Source organism: Mesoplodon bidens, assembly GCF_964165515.1.
Source record: "Mesoplodon bidens genome assembly, chromosome: 10".
Classification (NCBI taxonomy): Eukaryota; Metazoa; Chordata; class Mammalia; order Artiodactyla; family Ziphiidae; genus Mesoplodon; species Mesoplodon bidens.
In genome coordinates, this window is record NC_138172.1 from 93283408 (window position 1) to 93308757 (window position 25350).

Genomic DNA, 25350 nt, shown 5'->3' on the forward strand with positions numbered 1-25350 from the left:
ATGGGGCCAAAGGTAGCAAATTTCAAAAAGGCTGTTTGAAAGGGGTGCTAAAGATCAACAGTTGAGAAAGGTTACTGCATTTGTCCAGCTAGACTTTTAGGATATATAAAAGGGTCATGATCTTTCCCTGGAGGAGGAAAGTGTTAAGGACCTCTCTGTTAGCTGCAATTTTAATATTTAGACTATGAAATGTGGAGCTCGTTAAGAGGGAGGGGGTTCATCTCCTCATCACATTTCCCCCTTCTGTGGACGTACAAGGGCAAACATTTATACCTATATTTTATTAGGCTGTGATAGGCTCGTATACTGGTGGCTTCAAACTACTCTCTCCTCTTGGTATTCATGCCCTTGGGTTTTCCCTTCCCCCTGAACCTGGGCTAGCCCTGGAAATTGTTTTAACCTATAGAATGCTACAGAAATGATGCTGTGTCCAACTCCAGATTTAAGCCTAAGGAGATCTAGCAGCTTCCATTTTGTCCTCTTGGGAGTGCTGACCCACCATTAAGAAGTCCAGCTACCCTGCTGGCAAGACCAGGGGGAGAGGTCACGTGAAAAAAGAAAGGTCCGGAGAGTGAATGGAGAGAGAGAAGCCTAGCCTTCGCAGCTGAGTCCTGCTCCCGTCTGAGCCACTAGCTGAATGCAGCCATGTGAGTGACCACTGGCAAGACAGCAGAAGGGTGGCCCTGCTGAGCCCAGCCCAAACTGCAGAATCACAAGCAAATAAAATGGTTCTTGTTTTAAGCCACTAAGTTATGGGGGTGGTTTGTTGCTCAGTGATGGTTAGTTGGCACCGGCTGTAAATGTGCCCTTCCAAGGATTAGAACAGTTCACCTTTATTGTAAGAGACCATTATGGGTTGAATTGTGTCCCCCCAGAAGACATATTGAAGTTCCAACTCCCAGAATCTGTGACTTTTTTTCCTTGGAAATAGGGTTGTTGCTGATGTAACCAGGTTAAGGTGAGGTCATTAGGGAGGGCCCTAATCCAATATAGCTGGCCAATTTAGAAGAAGAAGAGAGAGACACATAGGGAGGATGCCAGGTGAAGGTGGAGGTAGAGATTGGAGTGATGCATCTACAAGCCAAAGAATGCCAAGTGTTGATGGCTGTCCTCAGACGCTAGGAGTGAAGCATGAAACATCCTCCTTCAGAGCCCTCAGAGGGAACCGACCCTGCCGACAACTTGATTTGGGCCTTCTAGCCTCCAGCACTGTGAGAGAATACATTTCTGCTGTTTTCAGACACCCTGTTTGTGGCACTTTGCTATGGCAGCCCTAGCAAACGAATACAGAGAGTCTTGAAGACAATAGACATGGCGAGAAGAGGGGAAGGAGGGCGGGGCCAGCACACAGGGCCCTGAGCCTGAGCACTTCCTTCAAGTCTGCACCTGAGGTGCCTAGCTCACCTCACCCTGGTCCCTAGCAGCATATTATGAAGTAAAGATGATAAGAATACTAACTAACATTAGCTCCGAGGTTTTCTAGTTTATTCCAGCTGTCCTGAAGTTACTTCTTCTGTATCTCCATGGAGTTTCTTCCATGTTCACCGTGGACTCCCCTGTCAGTCAAAGATGGAACAGGATCAACTCTTCTCCACCTTGTGGGCTGAAGCCACCACAGGGTGGTGAAAGCTGCCTCCTCTAAGTGACTTCAGGGCTATCAGGGCCAACTTCGCTGCCGGTAGTTAAGAGGTAGCCGGGGTTTGCTGTCTCTGGGTCTCCATTTGCATCATGGGCCAGACTTGCAATGAGATGTCGCTATTCCCAAGGGTGGTGAAATGAACACATAGTCATCAGGGGTGATGAAGAAAAACTGCCTGGGTGAGAGGCAGTTATTTTTCCCCCTGATGTTCTTTTACAGAGAATCAGACTTCTGGCAGGAATAAATATGTTGGGGCACCCACACCCACTCTTTACAAACGCTGGAGGATAAGTGACCTTTGGTAATGATAGCAATGTGTCCTCCAGATACTAGAGGAAGAGCTGGACTCTGGAACTCCTCATGATATTTGCATGTATTTTGAGCCACTTGGTCAGTTGAATTGTGGCTCCCTGGCTTGTAGATGCATCACTCATGATCATTGGAAGGGCCTCAGGTTATTTAAAACAAATTTACTTAACCTTTGCTTTGAGGTTTCATTTTCTTTCTTTCTACTTTGTCAGAGCTCTGAGGGCGGTACAAATTACATGGTTGCCATTTGCATACATGTTGGAAAACTTGTTCTTTAGAATGAGAACCTTGGGCTGAAACTATGTTAAGAGAAATTTCCTAGCAAGGAAATTCCCTAGTGAGACTATTTCTGGAGCGATTTTTTGCTGTAATAATAGGATTGCCTTCCTGCAGGAGAGAGCCTTGGGCCATCCTTAGTATTACAACTAAGTCATGGGAATATCGCATTGACCAAGGAAGTTTAAAAGAGTCAGTTGCCAGGTTGGGGGGGGGGGCAGGTTTGATAATGTCACTGCTGGGATGGCACTGGGTTCCCTGAACGACACCATGTACAAACAGGGCAAAGCACACAATGAGAAGCTGCTAGATTAGAAAAGTCAGACACAAGCAAGCATTTTTAAAATCTGTTCCCTTGTCCCTTCTGTGCCCAAGCATGCTGCTGAGTGTTATGCATTGTCTTGGACAGGGTGGAGGGCATACGGGCCATGGAAAACCCATCTGGCTGTACCTAGAATTTGTGGCCGAATGGAGGAAGCAGCCCGCTGAAATACGGGCAGCCTTTTCTAGCACAGCCCCTTTCTGTGAGCTAGAGGTAGGGAGGGGCTGGATGAGGAAATGGCAAAGGTGCCAAGATCCAGGGCTGATGTTCTGCTGGGGAAGTGTCTTTAGCAGCTGCATCAACCTAAGCTTTTCCCTTTTAAGTCAGCAGTGACCTGATTTATCAATACCAAGCAAAACCTTCCGGAGAACTAAGTAATTGTTACAAATCCAATAAACTAAAGTAAACCCAAAGTTCTCTTAGAAGTTTCAATACTGAGAACGACTTTCACCTTAAAATCATGTGTTTACGTCGATTGCACAAATACACATTTCAAATTGTAGTGAAAAGGCTATCTTACAGGCAAAATACCAAATATGCAGACACGTTCTTAACATAAGGGTATTGACGCTAGTGTTCTGATTCTCTTAAGCATTTCTTACTTAATTCTGAAATTTTAATTCCCTCCAGGTTGAAAAACACTTATTCGTTTAAGGAAGATGGTCACCCTACCAGTTCACCAACCTTCTCTCCTGAGGGAGACTTACAGCTGAAGGCTGCCTGGATTCTCATTTGTGACCCTGATGGAACTGCTTGGTTCTTGCTATTCCTTTATGATTCCATGACAACAAGAGAGCAGTGGTCTCCCTGGATTTAAATTATGCACCTGACCTAATTCTTCTCTACTCCAGCAGCAGTAGACAGGAGGCCCCAGCTCCCACCTCACTGATAAACCTTAGATGTGTGAATGGTTTTTTCTTGTAACCCTGGAGACCTTTGAACGTGATGGGTTCCTATCACATTCGAAGGTCTCCAGGCCTCGTGGAAACTTCCATTCTTTCATATTTAAAAAAGAGATGACATAACCCTTTCAGATATTGAACATTATAGATAATTAAATTTTGTACTTTTAGATGATTTTCAGTGACTGAAGGTTATTACTTATGAGGCTGGTCAACTGATATTCTCTTTCAGTCAGTCAGTGCTTTTCAATTTTTAATTTTCTACATTCTGTATTCTTCATTGATTTAATAAATGAGCCAACAACAGCAATAACAAGGCTCAATAAAAATGCAGTCTATTCACCTGCTTTTACAGATTTAAAAAAACCCTGTTAATTCTCACTTTTTGCATCTCACTATGGACCCCATGGCTTTCCAGATTTAATGTATATCAGAGGGCACAGTCATTACTCTCTTTTTGAGGCTTAAATTGTGTCAGATGTGGCAAGTGAGACCTTTTCATATGACCTTTCAACTTGTTTTGTTGCCTAACGTATGATCTCATTTCTGGCCAACTTTTAAAATCTTTGAACTTGATGGAATCCTGAAAAGTTTTTTATAAACTTCTTGCCTCTTGAGATCATGCCACTCTTACAGATATTACAGTGGTAGCGAACTGAATTTTTCTCATGGCTTTATCTGATTGAAGAATTCCAGTTTTCAAGGTCATTCTGCTGACAGGACACACTTGGGTTTGAAACCCAGCATTACCACTTGTCAGCCATTCCTGGGCAAGTTTTGCCTCCATTCTGAGCCTGTTTGCTCATGTAAACATGCAGATAATATTGATACCTGTTTTAAGGGTTTAATGAGAGGATTAAGTAAGATAATGTATATATAGTCTTTATCACTGTGCTTGGAACATATAATTTAATAAATGGTACCTTTGATGTTATTGTTAATATTATTTTATGTAAAAATGAACTCAGATGAATTAATGAGTAATGTCAAAATGTGTGTTCATGTTAAAGACTAAACATATATCACAACCTGTCCATTAACAGAGGAATGGATGAAGAAGATGTGGTGTATATATACAATGGAATACTACTCAGCCATGAAAAAGAATGAAATAATGCCATTTGCAGCAATATGGATAGACCTAGAGATTACCGTACTAAGTGAAGTCAGTCAGACAGAGAGAGGCAAATACATATGATATTACTTATATGTGGAATCTAAAAAAAATGATACAAATGAACTTACTTACAAAACAGAAATAGACTCACAAACATAGAAAACAAACAAAACAGAAATAGACTCACATAGAAAACAATCATAGACTCACAAACATAGAAAACAAACAAACAAACAAACATAGTAGGGAAGGGATAAGTTAGGAGTTTGGGATTAAAATATACACACTACTACATATATAATAGATAACCAACAAGGACCTACTGTATAGCACAGGGAACTATACTCAATATCTTGTAATTACCTATATTGAAAGAGAATATAAAAAAGTATACATATATATATATATATATATAAATGAATCATTTTGCTGTACACCTGAAACTAATACAACATTGTAAATCAACTATATTTCAAAAAATGTTTTTTAATTAAAATTAAAATTAAAAAAAAAGACTAAACATAGACTTTCACATACATTTCACTCTTCCCCAACCACAGGCTCCTGCCACCCCGGCTCCTGAGGAGAAGTGTTTGTCCCCCCTTGGAGAAAGTCTAGTATGAAATGTTAGGTGAGCCAACGCAGACTGTGAAAGAATTCACAGAAATATTAGCAAGAGCAGAAAAAGAGTTTTTATTCACTTTCCAAGAGAGGAAAGGGGCCAGACGCATGGAGTGGCTTTGGTACCGAAGGGTGGGCGTTTGAATCTGTTATTGGGCTTCAAAGGGCAAGCTGCGGGAAAGAGGGGGTGGGTTCATATCTGTTTTGGTCCACAGCTGTATCCAAGCTGGCTGTGCTTCTATAGGATGTGGTTTTTCTGAGAATCTGTAACTTTCTGTCTTCAGTAACTTTCCAGCCCTTGGATGTCTGAAACGGACTTACCAGGGGCCCTGGACAGGCCGTCCCTCGATTTTGAATCATGTTAGGTGGGTTTACACGAGCTGTTACCTCATGTTGAAATTCCACAGCCTCCGCGAGAAGTCAAGAGTTTCAGTGTGCCTCTGGTTTTCTGAGGTGAAATTTCTTCGGAGGGAGAAAAGACATGGAAGCCTGGCGGGCCTCTGAGCTGGGAGCGGGGGCTGGGCGCTGGGGGCAGCTGGAGGGCAGTTTGGAGCTTTAAATAGAGAAGCTTCAGACTTGAGTCACGTGTTTTTTATTCTCAGTTTAGCCAAGGATCGTCTCTTGTTTCCTCTCACCTCGTTCTTTGCATTAGTCAAATGCTGCCTCCTTCGAATCCGGAACGTTTCATCCTCCCATGCTGTCTTGGAAACAGCTCCTCTTTTCCAGCTCTTCTTTTTGATCTCTCTGACTTCTTTCAACCTCTTTTTAAAAATAAAAACAACATCAAATGAAAATCCTGAGTCCTAAGAAGTCTTCCTTGAAAAACGCAAAGATTTACAAATATGCATATTTACTAACTTTCTCTTTAGGAATGAAACAAACTCCTCCTTTTTAACTTTTTTGTCGGTGCACTGTTTTCTCTGTTTCTGATCAAATGCAAGACCACCTCTATTTTCTTTTGTGGCACCTAGTATGTTTGACTGACTGTATTATTTTAGTACATTTATATTAATATTGAAATTAATTGGGGACATCTGCTCCATCTCTGACTGACAGCTTCATGTAGAAGCTTAATATATACACCTCAACCACACACCACTCTGCCGTATGATAGAAAGAATTCCACGTTTCAGGTGGTGAGCTACCCATCTTAAGTAATATCTCATATAGTAAAATTCTGGTACAATTAAGCCTAATTGAAGGCCCAACATATAATAAGCTGAGCTTTGAGAAGACTTAGGATAATTCTATTTCACATCTGAAAGCATTGTCAGAGATCATCAAAGCCTTAGATTCTTGGGGGATAATTCATTTAATTAAGAGAGGAAATTAACTCGATAGACAAAGCAACTTCCCATTTTAAAAAGGATATAGAAAATTCCTCTAAAACATGACAGATTGATAAAATTTGACGTGCACACATCTCCATATCCATTACTGGTGTAGCTAAGGACACCTGCACACAAAGCCTCTGGGCTCTGTGGTGGACCAGAGGCAGTGGATTGGGGTCCCTCTCCTGGAGATGTGCCCATCTTGTTTTCTTGTCATCAAATTGAAGAAGTGGCCTAGTGGAGCCGCTCCCTCTAGGTCAACGTGTAATCAATCAATAAATCATTAGCCAATCAAATAGTGTCACTCCTGGCTGAAAAACTGCTAAGCAGAACTCAATTTTTCCGAGCAGACTGGTAAGAAAGGCTGAGGACGCTTATCCTTAGCATACAATGTAGTGTTTTCTACAGCCTCTCCGGATTCATTATTTCTTCCTGGTCTTGGATGCCGGAAGCCTCTTTTTAATAACTTAAACCTTCATGTGTCACATCCTGTCTGAATCTCAGGGTTTCTGGAAGAAACTGAAAATAGGATTCAAAAAGCCAGGTTTCCAGTAGTCCTGTATCTTTGCACCCTGTGTTCCCTTTGCTCTGGAGAAAGGACACTGACAGTCAGTGTGCTGTATGCACCACTAGAGGGCACTTTGACACTTGCTTTCGAATCTACAGTTTTTCAGACGCCCCAGATTGCAAACATCTGTATCTGCTGTTGTGTCTACACATTAGTCACGTTTCATAGTTGCTCCAATGAAATGTTCTACCTGTCCAACAATGACACTCTGCGATTCTTAACAAATATTGGTTGATGATGGGGATAGTTGCAAGAGAGTCTAGTTAATTAAGAGGAAATTGATAAAGGTGTTACACTCCAGTGGTGGGCAGAATTTTAAAGGCAGGGATTAGAAAAAAAACTCAGAAGAGATGCTGCCTATGCCTTGATTGTCTGCCTTAGTAGAAAAGCACCCGGAATAATACTGTGATTTACCAGACAAATAGGGCAGACTAAAGGGTAAGCCCCATCTGACACAGACGTATGGCTGGCAGTCGTCAGATAAATTCAGATCCTGCTGAGGAGGAAGGGCAGACAAACACTGGGATTACATATATATCCCAAAGAACTTGGGTTAAATAGGTCTATTGAATACTACAGGGAAGAAAAGACGGGCAGTAAATTTAAAAGGGTTTAAGGTCAGCAGTGTTCTCCTACCCCCTCCCCCAATAGTCTAGAGAGCATCTGAGGCTGGGGCTAAGCAAGCATCAGAAGTAGAGGTGGGTTATGATTCCTTCTTTTAGACAGACGTGATTGATATTTGAAAGGACAGTGAGTGGAGAGTTGTCACCATACACATACTTACTGAGAAACTTGAACAAACACTCAACACAACAAAAACAAAGAACTGGGAGTTGGAAATTTTCGAGAATGACCACAGAGCACTGCATAAAAGAGATACACCTTATGGTGGCACGTAATCTTGAATAACCCAGACTCACCACTCTGACTGCCTGTCTCAATACAATTCTCTCCATCCCTTCCCGTTTCCAGAACACAGACCTCATCCCTGACCTCTTTGAGTCCAGGAACAATCTATTCACTTAGAGTCTCAACTTACATTCCCCTTGACAAAAATTCCATGTATCATCTGTGACCCTGGGCATTATGGCTAATTTTCAGGTTACCTCCTCTCAATGCACCTGATCTGTATCCCCATTCCCATAGACAGCTTCAGTTGCAGTGGTCTCCCTATCTCCAACCCTGTCTGTACTGGCCTTACAGGTGAGAGTTTTGGAAGTCAGGGACACCTGTTTTTGTGTATTCTCTCATAAACCTAGCAGAGGGTTTTTGCATAAAATGAATATTTCAGATGTGAAGTAGAACTTAATGGTCATCTGGTCTACCCTTCTATTAGACAATGTTGAATGCTCAATGACTATTAGATCCTATCAACCTTTAACATTTCCTTTATGAGATGTTTAAATAAAACTACTAAAAACATTTGTGTATAGGTTTTTGCATAAATACACATTTTCCTTTCTCTGGATAAATATTCAGGAGTGCAGTTGCTGGGTCATATGGTAGACGTGTGTTTAGTTTTTTAAGAAGCTGCCAAACTGTTTTCCAGAGTACCATTTTACATTCCCACCAGCAGTCGATGAGTGATCTAGTTTCTCTGCATCCTCGGCAGCATTTCCTGGAGTCACTGTCTTTTACTTTAGTTATTCTGTTGGGTGTGTAGTGATCTCCCTGTGGTTTTAGTTTGCGTTTCCCTAATGATGTCGAACATATATTCATGTGCTTATTTGCCATCTGTATGTCTTCTCCAGTGAAATGTCTGTCTATGAATTTTGGATTAGTCTTCTAATTGGGTTGATGTTTTTTTTCAAGGGCCATTTAGTTATTTATTTTTGTCTGCGTTGGGTCTTCACTACTGCACGCGGGCTTTGTCTAGTTGCGGCGAGCGGGGGCTGCTCTTCATTGCGGTGCGCGGGCTTCCCATTGCTGTGGCTTCTGTTGTCGCGGAGCACGGGCTCTACACGTGCGGACTTCAGTAGTTGTGGTTCGTGGGCTCTAGAGTGCAGGCTCAGTAGTTGTGGTGCACGGCCTTAGTTGCTCCGCCGCATGTGGGATCTTCCCGGACCAGGGCCCGAACCTGTGTCCCCTGCATTGGCAGGCAGATTCTAAATCACTTCGCCACCAGTGGGAAGCCCTGATTTTTTTTAACCATTGAAACTATAGAGTTCTTTACATCGTTTAGATATAACGCCTTGTCAAAGATGTGGTTTGCAAATATTTTCTCCCAGTCTCTAGCTTGCCTTTTCATCCCCTTAACAGGGTCTTGCACTGACAAAGTTTTTAATTTTGATGAACTTCAATGTATTAATTTTTTTCTTTTATGAATCATGCTTTTGGTGTCAAGTCTAACACATTGCCTAGCCCTAGGTCCTGAAGACTTTCTCTGATGCTGTTTATCTAAAAGTTTTATAGTTTGATGTTTTACATTTAAGTTCATGATCCATTTTGAGTTAATTTTTGTATAAGGTGTGAGACTTAGGCCAAGGTTCAATTTGTTTGTCCATGAATGTCCAATTGTTCCAGCACCATTTGTTGAAAAGGTATTTCCACTTTTTGACTGATTATAGACAGTACTGTATTTTTAATTTTGTATTTTTAACTCAGCACTATGTTGAATATAAGTAATAAAATCAGAGATCCTTCTCTTGTTGCCAGTCTTAGGGAGAAATTAGTCTTTCAACATTAGGTATAATGTCAGCTGTAGCTTTTTGTAGCTTTTGGTACTGTCTTTGCTTTTATTATCAGGGTAAGACTTTTTTCATAACCATGAATTGGGAAGTGATCTTTCCTCTTCTCTTTTCTGGAAGAGATTGTGTAGAATTGGTCCTTTGGTCCTGAGATTCCCTTGCTAGTCTGCCTTCTTTTCTCCACCTTTTCAGAGTTTTCTTACCTTTGTCTTATATACAACATCCAGGGGTTTCAGTCACATTAGCAGAAGGGATAGTGAAAAGTACTTCTCCATCTTCCTGGAAGAGGAGTTCAGTTTTCCCATATTTTAAATGAGAACGTTGGTCTATAATGTTCTCTCAAGATCTTTTAAGCTCAGTAAATTATGTTATTCATGATATATTAAATCCTCATTTGCTTTTTTTTCGTGTTTACTGGGGCCCTGTAATCATTATGCCATAAACATGTTTTCTAGTTCCAACTTTATAATGCACCTACTCACCGCCACATGCTTTCTGCTTGGATGGGGAGAAACAAAGCAAAGTTCTTGAGATGGTATCACTGTTTCCTTCAATAAAAAGCCCAGCCCATTGTACATTTTATGAGGTGGTGATTGCTTTGGGAGGAACCCCGCTTTAGAATGTGGAAGGTCCAGGAACTCCCAAATGAGGTGGAGAGTCAAAGAGTTGAGAACCCCTGGTAGAGGGTAAAATATCCTTTACCCAGAAGCACAGGCTTTATTCACTAAAGACATTTCTCATAACATTAAAATGCAAATTCAAACACTGCCTGTAAAAACTGACACCAGCATATGTTTTCAGAATTCTTCGTCTTTCCATTTGCAAGCTCACGTCCCATACAAGATGGTTTAGTCTGAAACTGGCTCCACTGGCATGTACAGCAGTGTTAAAACTTGTTCAAATGTTAATGTAAGCGATCGCTGTTAATTTCCTGTTTACCCTAATACAAAAAATGTGAAACTCTATTCATTCAGCCAGCATTTATTCTCCTCCCAGATAGATCTCCCACCAGTCTCTCATTGCCTCCCTCCTTCTTCTCTTTACCCAGACTCATTCCCACAGAAATGCCCTTCACTCTATTCATTCCTCCCATGCTTCCACCATCTTTGTTCAATTATTTACCAATGGGTTTAAAAAAAATTAAAACAAATATAAAATTTTATATTGATTATCAAACACCAAGATTTAATCTTAGCAGAATAAAAAATTATTCCGTACTTCAACCTGTTTCTTAGTTGTATTTTTATCGGGATGATTTTTTTCAATAGAGTAGTCTAACTTTAAAAATTGAGATATAATTCATATACCATAAAAATCACCATCTTAGGGCTTCCCTCAGGGCACAGTGGTTGAGAGTCCGCCTGCCGATGCAGGGGACGCGGGTTCGTGCCCCGGTCCGGGAAGATCCCACATGCCACGGAGCGGCTGGGCCCATGAGCCATGGCCACTGAGGCTGCGCATCCAGAGCCTGTGCTCCGCAACAGGAGAGGCCACGACAGTGAGAGGCCTGCGTACCACAAAAAATAAATAAATAAATAAAATAAAATAAAATATACAAGTTCTTTTTTTAATGAACATAAACTTTAAATTTCTCCTTGAACTTGTATCTCAATTCCACTTCCCCACAGAATTATATCCTGTTGTAATAATACATTTTATACTTCAGAGTCATTTACTGATCACCCTATCATATTTTTCTTCAACAAAAAATATAAAATTAGTTTTTAAAAAATTCCTGTGACTAAAGGCTAAAGTGTTAAACATTAATCTGGATTGAGTTATTAATTTATTATTCCTAAACAATTGATCAAAACAACCTATATATTTCATATACTTTGAAAAGGATAACTACATGTAGAAAGTAAACTTTTATTGGAAATTCATCTGTTAATGAGATGTGTGCTTCCTCCATTGAGTTCATTCGATTAATTAATTCGACACATTAATTCGATTCTATTCTTGCTTTTATAACTAAGTGTAAACACTGGACAACTAGCTCATATAAATCGTTGGATGAGAATTGGTATACTTTTGTTCTTGCAAATCACTCAGTTCTTTGAACTCAGAATTGCATGCTAAGAATCACATGATGATCCCTGCCCCTGCCCCTCCTCCCCTCCTCCTTTCTCTCTCCCCCCACCACCCCCTTTCTCTCTCTCACATGCCAGGTTCTCTCCAAAGCACGTTACATGCATTATTTTATGTAGTCTCCTAGCAACTCTATAAAGTATGGCCTTTTATTATCCCCATTTTACAAATGAGGAAATTGAGGAGGAGATTGACTCTCCAAGTCACAAGTTTAATAGATGGTAGAGTGTGAATTCAAAGCCAGGCAGAGCCTGCACCCCTAGCCACAACCCGTCACAGTAGGTGGTGCAAGAAAGTCCAATTCTGTCTCAGTACTTGGAACACATATTTGTCGGCCAGTTCTCTAATGAGAGTGAAAACCCCAGAAATAGGAACGTTCCATAAACATTGTTTAAAAGTTCATTCAACGCATCTTCAGTCTCCTGGAGATCTGCTACCCAGCAGCTCCTGAACAAAAGACCCAGCTGCCTGGTCGGTGATCTTTAGAAAGCTAGTTGGAGGAATTGTCATGATGTAAGGTCCTTTCCCAGTATTTTCAGGGATTGTCAGGCAGTGTTTTTCACCCTTTCCATCCCAGCAAAGTATAGACTGGCTCTGACTCTCCATCCTGGACAGCCTCGTATGTCCTAAATCCAGGGCTTCAAATGCCCAAACAGTTGGTCTAACTCAGCCTCATCGCCCCCTGCTGAGGTCTGGTCTCTAGGCTTCAATTTCTACGCCAGGCACCACTGAAATGCTGTTTGGTTAAGTCAACCCTGTGTTAGGATCTCAAGGTACTGGATGGGGGTCAGCAGCATATTTCTGTTTATTTTCTTTGGATTCTAGCAGTTATATCACGGGCAGTGTTGATGTGCTGGAGCTGCCGTTGCCTACTATTCAAGAAAATGAGGATTGGAGCTGTTGGCAGAGGTCCTGTGGGCATTAGGGAGGGAGAGGGGTGAAGGGTGTGGTTGGAGTCATGTTTGGAAGTAAGAGAAGCCAATGGAAAAGCTTGGGTCTTGACTGTGCCCAACTGGCCAATAAAACGATCCCGTTTGGGTTACTGGCTGTGCAGGCCTGGAGTCTGGCTAGCAACAGCCCTGTACATCTGGCCACACTTTGGCCTGTCTGTGGCAGCTGATTTTGGGCTTCACGGCTATTAACCAGAGTCAGGAGTAATGTCTTTCATTCTGAGACGTCTAAACCCCCAACCACAGGCCTGTGTTCCTCCAGGGCAGAGGGCAAATGCAATTACATCTGTGACCAATTTACACAGCTGGGAGCTCAGCCTCCTGACAGAAACATTTATTTGAGATTCAAGTCTCCAGGGAGCTGGGGAGCCAGACAGGAAGTGAGGTCCCTCAAGCCTTTGTTGCTTGCTAGTCTGAGCCTTGAAAACAAAACACAACAACAGAAAATGTCAGCTTTGGCTTTTATAAGCTAAAAATGAGACCACTCTCTCTACAAATCAGGAGGATTTTCGAGGCAGAGAGGAGAATAAGAATATTCAAATATGACCTGGCTGCCACTGAGTAAAGAAGACTCATCCACACCAGTGTGGGCAGGTCTCATCGAATCCATTGAAGGGCCAAATAGAATAAAAATGCAAAGGAAGGACACATTTTATCTCTCTCCTCTTGAACTAAGATATACATCCTCTCCTGTCCTTGGACATCAGAGCTCCTGGTTCTCAAGCCTTCAGACTCTGGGACTTATGCCAGTGGCCCCCTTGTTCTCAGGCCTTTGGTCCCAGGCTGAATTAACTATCAGCTTTCCTCGTTCTCCAGTCTGCAGATGGCAGACTGTAGGACTTTTTGGCCTCCATAACCATGTGAACAAATTCCTATAATAAATTTCATCATATATATATATATTTATATATGTGTGTGTGTGTGTGTGTGTGTATATATATATATATATATATATATATATATATATATATATATATATATCCAGAACAACATATATATATCCCATTGGTTCTGTTCTCTTTAGAACATTTACTAATATATCTACCAGTGGACATTTGGGTTGTTTTCACTTTTAACTGTTATGAACAATGTTGCTTTGAATATTAGTGTATAAATGTTTATGTGGATGTACATTTTCATTTTCATTTCTCTTGGGGATATATGTGGGAGTGGAGCTGCTGGGTCATATGATAAATCTGTTTAACAATTTGAGGAACTGACAGACTCTCATACTGTTTTACGTTCCAACCAGTAATATATGAGCTTCCAATTTTCTCTACATTCTTGCCAACACTTGTTATTTTCTGGGTTGTTGTTTTTTTAATTACAGCCATCTTAGTGGGTGTTAATTGGTATCTAACTATAGTTTTGATTTGCATTTCCTGATTGCAAATGATGTAGAGCATCATCTGCTTGTTGGCCATTTACATATCTTCTTTGAAGAAATGTCTATTCAGATATTTTGTCCATTTTTTAAATGGGTTGTCTTTTTGTTGTTGAGTTGCAATAGTTCTTTATATATTATAGATATGAGTCCCTTATTATATATACGATTTACAAAAATTTTTCTCTCATTCTGTGGGTTTGTTTTCACTTTCTTGATGATATCCTCTGGAACATAAAAGTTTCAAAATTTAATTATGCCCAGTTTGTCTCCTCTTTATTTGCTTATCCTTTTAGTATCATATCCAAGAAACCACTGCCTACCCCAAGGTCACAAAAATTTACACCTATGTTTTCCTCTAAGAGTTTTAGTTTTAGCTATTGCATAGGTTTTGATCTATTCTGATTTGTATATGGTATTTGATAGGGTCCAAATTCTTGTTTTAAATTTATTTTCGGATGTCTATCCATTGTCCCAGCACCATATGTTGAAAGACTATTCTTTCCCCATTGAAAGGTCTTGGCATCTTGGTTGAAAGGCAATTGACTCTAAATGTGAGAGTTTATTTCTGGACTCTCAATCTATTTTATTGATCTATATGTCTGTCCTTATGCCAGTACCACACTGTTTTGATTACTGTAGCTTTGTAATAAGTGTTGAAGTTGGGAAGTATGACTCCTCCAACTTTGTTCTTTTTTTCAAGATTATTTTGGTTGTTCTGGATCCCTTCAAATTCAATTTCAATATGAATTGGGGTTAGCTTGTGAATTTCTGAAGTCAGCTGGGATTTTGATAGAGATTGCACTGAATGTATAGATCAATTTGGGTAGTATGGCCATCTTAATAATACTAAGGCTTTTGATACATGAACCTGTGGTATCTTTCCACATTTAGTTCTTATTTAATTTGCTTCAACAATGTGTGTAGTTTTCAGAGTGTAGTGGGTCTAACCTTTTTGGGGGGTTAAATTTATTCCTAAGTATTTTATTATTTTAATGCTATTATAAATGAAATTCGTTCTTAATTTCATTTTTGGTTTGCTCATTGCTCCTGCATAGAAATACAGTTGATTTTTGCATAACCTTGATGAACTCATTTATTAATCCTAATGGTTCTTTAGTGGATTCCTCAGGATTTTCTATAACCAAGATTAAGTCATCTGAAAATATAGTTTAACTTCTTCCTCTCTAACCTGGATTCCTTTATTTCATTCTTGCCTAATTGCCCTGGCTAAGGCCTTTTGTATCTCGGTGTCTAAGGAGCTGAATTTCTGTTATCAGCAACCACAGAAGGATGACATCACAGAAGTGCTCCAGCTCCTTTAGCCAGGGAGCTAATGCTTAATATTCAGCCTACCTCCAAATCAAGAGATACATGCTCCCCAGGGTATATTTCAATAGAGCAAAACAAGTCTCTGGCACTAATCAGGCATGTGCTTGGTCAGTTTACTACAGTGTTCCCAGATAGGGAGTTGGGACACCAGGAAAGAAAGAGAAGAGGAACAGCTTTGGATGTAGAACCCTTCCTGTGAGGGCTAACACCCTTAGGACTGCAGCCAGAGAGGGAAATGGAGGGGCTCGCAGAGGAAGAGATTGGGGCTCACGCAGACAGAACTGCAGCCATGACCTGGACAAACCTCCCGGTTCGTGCCCGCCATCTGCACTGCCCACTGCAGGTCGAAACAGAAAAGAAAATCACTGCTTTTTCAAGCTACTAACCAAGTAAGCTCTTTTCTTCTCAGACTTGGAGTCAACAAATTCTGTAGGCCACCCTAATTAATGAGGAAAGCTCCAAGTCAGCCATGTTTTTCTAATGTTTTCAAGCATTCTGTGCTTCTAGCACTTCCCTGATTGGCTGGGCTCTGGAAGGTATCCAAAGAGACCTCTGAGATTGTACATACTTGTGGCGGCTGTTTGCTGTGAGGTGGAAACAGACCCTTCTCCCTCACTGGAGGTAACATCGCGGCCCCCGTGACTTCAGCAACAAGATGAAATAAACGTCTTGGTTTGCAGGCAAACTGTGCAGAGCAGGCTTGGTGGGGCAGCCCTGCAAAGGTGGAAGAGCTATTCAAAGGTTGCCAGAGCCCGAGAATAAACTGGCTTTGATGAGGCTTATGGACACAATCCAGTTTTTAGAAAAATCCATGCCCAACCTCCTTGAAGTGCCCCATTGAGAAAACGACTTGAAAATAGGTTGAATGACATGGGGAGCAATATCGGTAGAATAGATTTAATGAGCCAAAAAATGTGGTTTCAAATGCCCCTCTGAGTGCCACTGCCTGGCTTTGCCAGCAGATGTAAAAATGTGCACTGGGGAAAACTCAGAGAGACACAAAGCAGTGCTTATGCAAACTCTAAGCCAGTCAGTTGCATTCATGTTCAAGTCCAGAAAATTTACTCATGTGTAGAAAGATACGTCTGAGCTGAAGGGGAATTGTTTATGGTCCTGACTGCACGGTAGGGTTGGGGGCAGGGTGTGTGCAGAAGGAAATCTCTCGGATCTCCTCCAGAGAGTTTTTGGCTGTGCTTTGCCTTTGGCTCCCAGAAAGTGGGGAGGAGGTTGTTTGCTGTACAGTCAGATCCTGATTATTCAGGGGCTGATTATCCATTTCATGGATTCACTGGCCTTGGGCCTCTCCTCCTTTTTAAGGGTTTCTTGACTTTTGGGGATGCTGTTACTCAGCTGATGCCAAATAGTAGAAAGAATGAAAAGAGACTAAAAATATTTTTACCGTATATGAGCAATTCCTATAAAGGATTTGATCAGGAACAGGGAGCAAATGGTGTCATTAAAATAGAATCTGGGGGGGCTTCCCTGGTGGCGCAGTGGTTGAGAGTCCGCCTGCCGATGTAGGGGACACGGGTTCGTGCCCCGGTCCCACATGCCGCGGAGCGGCTAGGCCCGTGAGCCATGGCCGCTGAGCCTGTGCGTCCGGAGCCTGTGCTCCGCAACAGGAGAGGCCACAACAGTGAGAGGCCCGTGTAACGCAAAAAAAAAAAAAAAAAAAAAAAGAATCTGGGGCTTGTTGGGGGGATTTCTTTCTCTGTTCTCTGTATGTGGTGTCTTGAGCCCCTACTGCTATTGGGACTCCATAGCAGATTTGCTGGGGAAAGCTCCGGAAGGCAATGCTCATGAAGTGAAGATGAGGAGGGAGAGCAGCCAGCTGGGCTCACAGTAAGGAATGTTGACTACAGAGAGTCAAGCAAGGCAATGGACCCTGAAGAAACATTTGGGCTCTAACTACACTTGGTCTACAGCTGCTTATGTGTCATCAGTAGGATTCAAGCTCCATCAAGCTCCTAGACACCAAATGATCAGACACTTGGTAACGATGACTTGAGGGGGGTCAGTAACAAATGCCCAGAGGCCAGAAGCAAAAGTACAGATCTGTGAGGACATCTGGTGAAGCCAAACCCCAAGAAAGTCATGGAAATGGAAAATGAAAATATTCACTTCCACAGGAGAAGCTGCATTAACCATTGGGAAGGAAAGTGGGATGACCTTTCATAAAATTAACAGCAGAAGAATCATATGACTTAAAAAATATCTTCCTTTAATAAAGATTTCTTAGAAGGAACTAACTCTTTTATGTTAATATACTGAAGGCTAAGAACTAATTAACGTCATTACTTTGAACTGTAATCTCTTCATTAACCTCTCCCACTTTCCTTTATTAGTGACCATTTATATTTTTTAATTTATATGATACATTTAATACAATGATTGCAATTATACTTTAAATTTGTAATTAGGATTTTAAAATAATTCACAGAGCTTTTCAAAGAGTTCTTCCCTGCTCTGTCGCTCTTGTCCTTTCCTCTAATCTCACCACTTAATTCAAAATGAAAGTTTTTATTGCAATTGAAACAGAACAGGAATTATTTTTCAGCCTTAAGTCTTTAACCTTGCTCTTGATTTTTTTCCTGTTGTTATCAAGTTTAAGAACATTCAGGGCTTTGGGTTCAAATATCTATTATTTTTACTGGTGAGGTTGACAGAAGCTCCCACCAAAGACAAGGTGTGTTATAAGCTAGAAACACCGATCCTAAAAGCTTTCTCCACCCCTCACTGCTAGGATGTTGCAGGAAAAAACTAGCATGACAATAATAATAGTCCTTAAACTTCTTTAGTCCCAGTTGACTTTGAGATTCTAATAAAATTTATGGATTTTCTTCCCTGAAAAGTCCACATGAACACAAAAACACGGATTCCTTAAAGCTATTCTACTCCGGTTAGAGTCTCCTGAAGCGAAACTGGTTCTACAGCTGCATCCATGGGAGATGAGCTTTAAGGAGGATTTAGAAACTTTTTCTTTATAATCAACATAAAGAAATGAAGGATTGCCAAAAAATTAGGAAAGGAATGCAGTGGGGGAACTCAAAGGAAACAGAGGTGCAAAAAATGAAAATAAGTAAACTCAGAAAAAATGCAAAGAGAAGATTATGGGAAAGCTCTTGTGGTAACACTACATGGGACTTTACTCTGTCTTAATCTCAGCAGCACCCAGGGAAGGGAGGACCCCAGAGTAAAATGATCTGCAACATCGCTTTTCGGAAGCAACGCAATGATGCTGACAACAATTTGAAGCAAGAATGTAAGAGGACGGCTGGGAGGAGAAAGTCTGACTTCAAAAGACCCCAGCAGGAGATGCCCTGTGACAGAATCCGACCTGACAGGCAGAGGCACGCACTTCTGCTGTCATCTCAAAACAGAAATCTCAGGCGACATATTTAGTATGCTCTTGAGAATCCACCGTGTGTCAAAGGAAGAGCAGGCATATGGTCAAGCCACAAGGCAAAACCTGCCCTGAGTGGTGGAGATGACTCAGACCTTCGCTCCTATTCCTAATAAAAGAAGGCAGCTCTCTCCTGCTATGGGATGGCTTGGTTAACTACAAGTTGATTGAAGATGCATCAGGAGTGCCGACTGTCTTTAGACAAACTGTACCTTGGGGTCTTGCCACAGAGCTAGCCACTGGTCTAGCAATAACCTATATTTAAGGGGGTTGGCAAAAACATGTCTAATCAAGCAGTTTGAAACTGGTGGGTTTGTGCTGAGGAGTCTGTTACTGGATGCTTCCTAAAATAGCAGCCAATAAATCAAGGGCTCCTAAGAGTTATGCTTGGCTCTAAGTACAGTGTGTTGCTGTAGTGGTAGAGATAAAATTCACAGAAACATTGTTATGAGTTTTCAATGACAGCATTATTTCACATTTCTATGCAACTGATATTGTCTTGATCAGGAATAGAAAATGCTATGTGGAGATTATTCAAAATGTCTGGTCAGAAATCTGGCCAAAATAGCCTGATAGATTTATTCCCTGAGACCTCCCTTCACCCCCAAACACATAGCAATAATATATAAAATAGGCAAACAGTAAAGAATATGTAAATATAAAAACAAAATTAGAAAGACATTGTGCGCCATTACTGCTAGCTACTGTTAACAATCTCTGAAATCTCAGGGATAAGATACAATAAGAGTTTATTTCTCACTCACGTAAAATTCAATCAGATGTCCAGGGGCTGCCTTCCATGCAGTGACTCAGGGACCCATGCTCCTTCAATTCTGTAATTCTTCCATCTCCGAAGAGTACCTCACTTCCAGCCGATGACTAAGAGAAACAGAGAGCATGGGACATGATGTGGCAGACGTTTTTCCTGAGACAGGTCTCGAAATGTCAGGTATCACTTCTGCCCATATTCCTTAGTCATAACTTAGTCATATGGCCATACCAAATTGCAAAGGAGGTTATAAATGTAGGCTAGTTTTGTGCTGTGAAAATAGAAGAAACAGGGGCTTCCCTGGTGGCGCAGTGGTTGAGAGTCCACCTGCTGATGCAGGGGACACAGGTTTGTGCCTCGGTCCGGGAAGATCCCACATGCCACGGAGTGGCTGGGCCCGTGAGCCATGGCCGCTGAGCCTGCGCGTCCAGAGCCTATGCTCTGCAACAGGAGGGGCCACAACAGTGAGAGGCCCATGTATCACAAAAAAAAAAAAAAAAGAAGGAAAAAAAATGTCTTCAATACATAAAATGTCAAATTTATATAAATAATTTATCGTCTCCTTTCTCTTCCTATCTTTTTTAGGAGAAATTTTCAATCATGTACAAGAAAGAATAGAATATCCATCACTCAGATTCAACAATAAAAATTAAAATTTTTTGTCCTTTCGTTTATCTGTTTCTTTCCCCCCTTTCTTTATTTGCTAAAATATTTTCAAAACAAATCCCAGAGAGCTTAACACCCTGTACACTTCAATATAGCTCTCTAAAAATATAGATATTTCCTTAAAGACCTCAATGTCATTATCAATCACAACAAAATTTACAATAACTTTTTTTTGTGTCACCCAATTCCATGTCCATAACCACAGTTGCCCAATAATCTCAAAAAACTCTTTTTACACTTGCTTTGGCCTAATCAGGATTCAAGCAAGGTCACACAACACATTTGATTGTTTTGTCTCCTGAGTCTCCTACAAACCAGAGTACTCTACCCTCCCTTTTCCTTTCCTGAAGAAACTGGGTCAGTTGTCTTGTAAAATATTTTCTATTCTGGATTTACATGTTTACTTCCTGGTATCATTTAACATGTTCCTTTATCCCCTCATACTTCTTGTAAATGGAAGTTATCTCTAAACTCTTCAGGTTAAACTTAAAAAAAAAAACACTTTATACAACCCTCAGAATGGGAGAAAATATTTGCAAACAAAGCAACAAACAAGGGATTAATCTCCAAAATATACAAACAGTTCGTGCAGCTCAATATCAAAAACACAAATAGCCCAATTGAAAAATGGGGGAAAGATCTAAATAGACATTTCTCCAAAGAAGACATGCAGATGGCCAACAAACACATGAAAAGATGCTCATCATCGCTAATTATTAGAGAAATGAAAATCAAAACTACAATGAGGTATCACCTCACAACTATCAGAATGGCCATCATCAGAAAGTCTACAAACAATAAATGCTGGAGAGGGTGTGGAGAAAAGGGAACCCTCCTACACAGTTGGTGGGAATATAAATTGGTACAGCCACTATGGAGAACAGTATAGAGGTTCCTTCAAAAACTAAGATTAGAACTACCGTATGACCTAGCAATCCCACTACTGGGCATATACACTGAGAAAACCATAATTCAAAAAGAGTCATGTACCACAATGTTCATTGCAGCTCTATTTACAATAGCCAGTACATGGAAGCAACCTAAGTGTCCATCAACAGATGAATGGATAAAGAAGATGTGGTACATATATACAATGGAATATTACTCAGCCATAAAAAGGAAAAAATAGTGCCATTTGCATGGATGTGGATAGACCTAGAGACTGTCATACAGAGTGAAATAAGTCAGAAAGAGAAAAACAAATATCATATAATATTGCTTACATGTGGAATCTAGAAAAATGGTACAGATGAACTTATTTGCAAAGAGAAATAGAGACACAGATGTAGAGAACAAACTTATGGATACCAAGGGGGGAAGGGGGGATAGGATGAATTGGGAGATTGAGATTGACATATATACACTACTATGTATACAATAGATAACTAATGAGAACCTATTGTATAGCACAGGGAACTCTACTCAGCACTCTGTGGTGATCTAAATGGGAAGCAAGCCTAAAAAAGAGGGGATATATGTATACATATAGCTGATTCACTTTGCTGTACAGCAGAAACTAACACAACATTGTAAAGCAACTATACTCCAATAAAAATTAATTTAAAAATTGCATAAAAAAGCTTTATTGAGATATTCACACACCATACAATCCACCCACTGAAATGTACAATTCAATTATATTTAGTATATTCACAGGGTTGTGCATCCATCACAACAATCAGTGTAAAATATTTCATCACTCCCAAAAGAAATCCCATACCCATTAGCAGTCATTCCCCATTCCTGCCTCTCACCCACAGCCCATTCTGTTTCTATGGATTTGCCTATTCTGGACATTTCATATAAATGGAAACATATAATATGTCATTGTTTGTGAATGGTTACTTTCACTTAGCATAGTGTTTTCGAGGTTCAAACATTTTGTGTCCTGTATCAGTATTTCATTCCTTTTCTTTGCTGAATAATATTCCATCATATGGATATACCACATTTTTATCCATTCATTAGTTGATGAACATTTGGGCTGTTTCTACTTTTCTGGGCACTTTTAATAATATCGCTATGGACATTCTCATACTAGCTCTTGTGTGCACATTTGTTTCCATTTTTCCTCACTGTATACCTAGGAGTGGACTTACTGGGTCACATGGTAACTCTGTGTTTAATACTGAGGAACTGCCAGACTATTTGCCAAAGCGTCTATACCATTTTACATTCCCACCAGCACTGTTGGCATGTTCAACTTTTTTTCAAGAAAACTGTGTGTATATATCTACAATTTTAATATAAAATTATCATACAAATTGAATGTTACTATACTCCAGCAATATCTAACTTAAAAATATAATAGAAAATAGGAAATCTTCCATATCAGCAACAGAAACCAAGGAACAAACTCAAAAAAAGATGAGAAATTCCGTTTTGGAGAAAAATTAGAAAACACTATTGAAGGAACTATGGAGAAAAACATCCCATGAACTCAAAATTTTAAATATAAGTTTGTTGGGGCTTCCCTGGTGGCGCAGTGGTTGGGAGTACGCCTGCCGATGCGGGGGACATGGGTTCGTGCCCCGGTGCAGGAGGATCCCACGTGCCGCAGAGCGGCTGGGCCCGTGAGCCATGGCCGCTGAGCCTGTGCATCCGGTGCTCCGCAGCAGGAGAGGCCACAACAGTGAGAGGCCCTCGTACCGCCAAAAAATAAAAATAAATAAATAAATAAATAAATAAATAAATAAATAAATATAGGTTTGTCTTTTACCAAAGATCTGCATCCAGGAAGAGATGAGGCCAGAGCCATGGACTAACATACCTCAGATCTTACAGCTACTACATTTGAAAAGAGATTTTTAAAAAATACATTGTAAAAAGAGAGTGAGAGTATTTGTTCAACATAATGAAGGAGAGTTTGATATTGATGATCTCTTCAAGGGAGTAAAACATTAAGCGTATTTTTGTTACTTGATTGTTTTATCTTTTAGAATACATGATAAAGTGTTATAGATTATTGAAGGGTTTTATCTCCTCACCAAAGTATGTAAAACTTTAATAATGGAGAAATAATTATACCATGTCATGGATGATAAGGCTAAATGTCTTAAAGCTATTCTTTTAAAATTAGTCTCTATATCAACCAAAATCCCAACAGGATGCTTTTGACAAACTGATACTGAAATGTGTATAGAAAAGTAAGGGACCAAGATACAGATGTTTAGTATATGGCTGTTCAATGATGACTGTGTAATACAGGTATAGGTATATACAAATAGTCCAATAAAACAGACTAGAGACCTAGAAACAAAGGTGATCCTATGTGGAAAATGGTATTTGCCAGGGTTAACATTACATGTCGGTGAGGAAAAAGACTGTCTATTCAATAAATGGTTCTGGAAAAATGGGCAATCCATACAGAAAAAATACTTAGGGCCCCATCCAACATTAAATATTAAATAGATCCCTGGTGCAGTAAATATCTAATAGTAAACAAGGAAAATTTTTTTATTAAAAAAATAAGAGAACATCTTTATGTTCTATAAGTATGAAATAATTTTTTAAGCAATGTATCAGAAAAGCACAAACAATAGAGAAAAAATAAGTTCAAGTATATTAAAATTAAAATTTCTACACAGTAAAAGACCAAGAGCAAAGATCAAAACAAACTTAGAATGGGAGAAGGTATTTCCAGGGAATACAAGTAAATAACAAGAATTATATAAATAATGTATTTATAACTTAAAAAAATCAATATGAAAAAGATAAACTATCCAGTCGAAAAATAGGCAAAGGATATAATTAAGCAGTTCACTGAAGAGGACATCCAATTGGCTAATAAACATACAGAAAGGAATTTAAGTCTCCCTAATAATCAGGGAAATGTAAATTAGAATAGATGGACAAAAATTAAAAATTCTTTTAATTCTATGTGATGGCACACAGAATGGTTATGGATATGGTTCCTTCACCTAATTATCAAGAGTATTTCATAGGAAGAGTAATTTACCAAAAAACTCCACTCTAGCTTTTGCTACTTTTAACTGGGAGGACGTTTTTGGCACCATCTGACAAATAACGATGTTTCCAATAGCTTCAACAACAAGGAAATCTCTTATCTTACTTAATAGGAAGTTCAGAGGTGCTTGTGTGGGCTTAGTTATTGGTGACTTCAGCAGTTCAAAAATGTAAACAAGGACCTTGTTACTCCCCCTGTCCTTAATGCTGTTCCAGCATTAGGTTCGCCCTCTAGCTGGGCCCCTTTTGTGGGAGGAGGGCTGTCAGCAGTATTTGGGGCTCAAGCTTCATAATTCACATCCACTGGGGGAAAAGGAGGCTCTTTGTCATCATGGAGTAAAGGGCCTTCCCTGTGGTCTGATAAAGCCAAATTGGATCACTTGCCAGCTCTGGACCCTGTACCCATCCCAGACTTGAATATAGGAAATGGGTTTGCTGGAATTAACTTAGATGTCTGGAGTTGGGTCAATTCCTAAGCATGTTGCTGTGGATGAGGATTGGATTGGGTGCTATGGAAGTCCATTGCACCTCCTGTGGGCATATGACTCCCAAACACCCCAGATATAGACCTACAAAACCCCAGAAATAGGAATGAAAGGCAATATCAATTTTAAATACAATTACATGACACTTTACATAAGGCTTCATTAAACTGTTTTAGTCATTCCTGAAGGCAGGGCAGTGAGGAATCTCCAAGGAGAGTGAGAAATTGAGCTTTGCATGCATCTCGGCTTGAGAGGCAAACCTTGGAGTCGTCGACTCTCACAGCCCCAAACAGCACTCAGGGGCACCATTTTTCCTTTCAAAGGTGATATTGATAGGAGAAACATGCCACTGTACTGCAAGCTTTTTTCGCTTATATGCACTACTGGAATTTGAGATCCTTAAAATGCCTGGAGTGGGACCACAAGCACAACTGCCAGCACAGGTATTGTCATTGTAACCAGAAGCTGTATTCCTATTCTGCTTCTAAACTTGACCCATGTCTTGAGTGTTCGTTCCAGAACTTCAGTGCTCAGT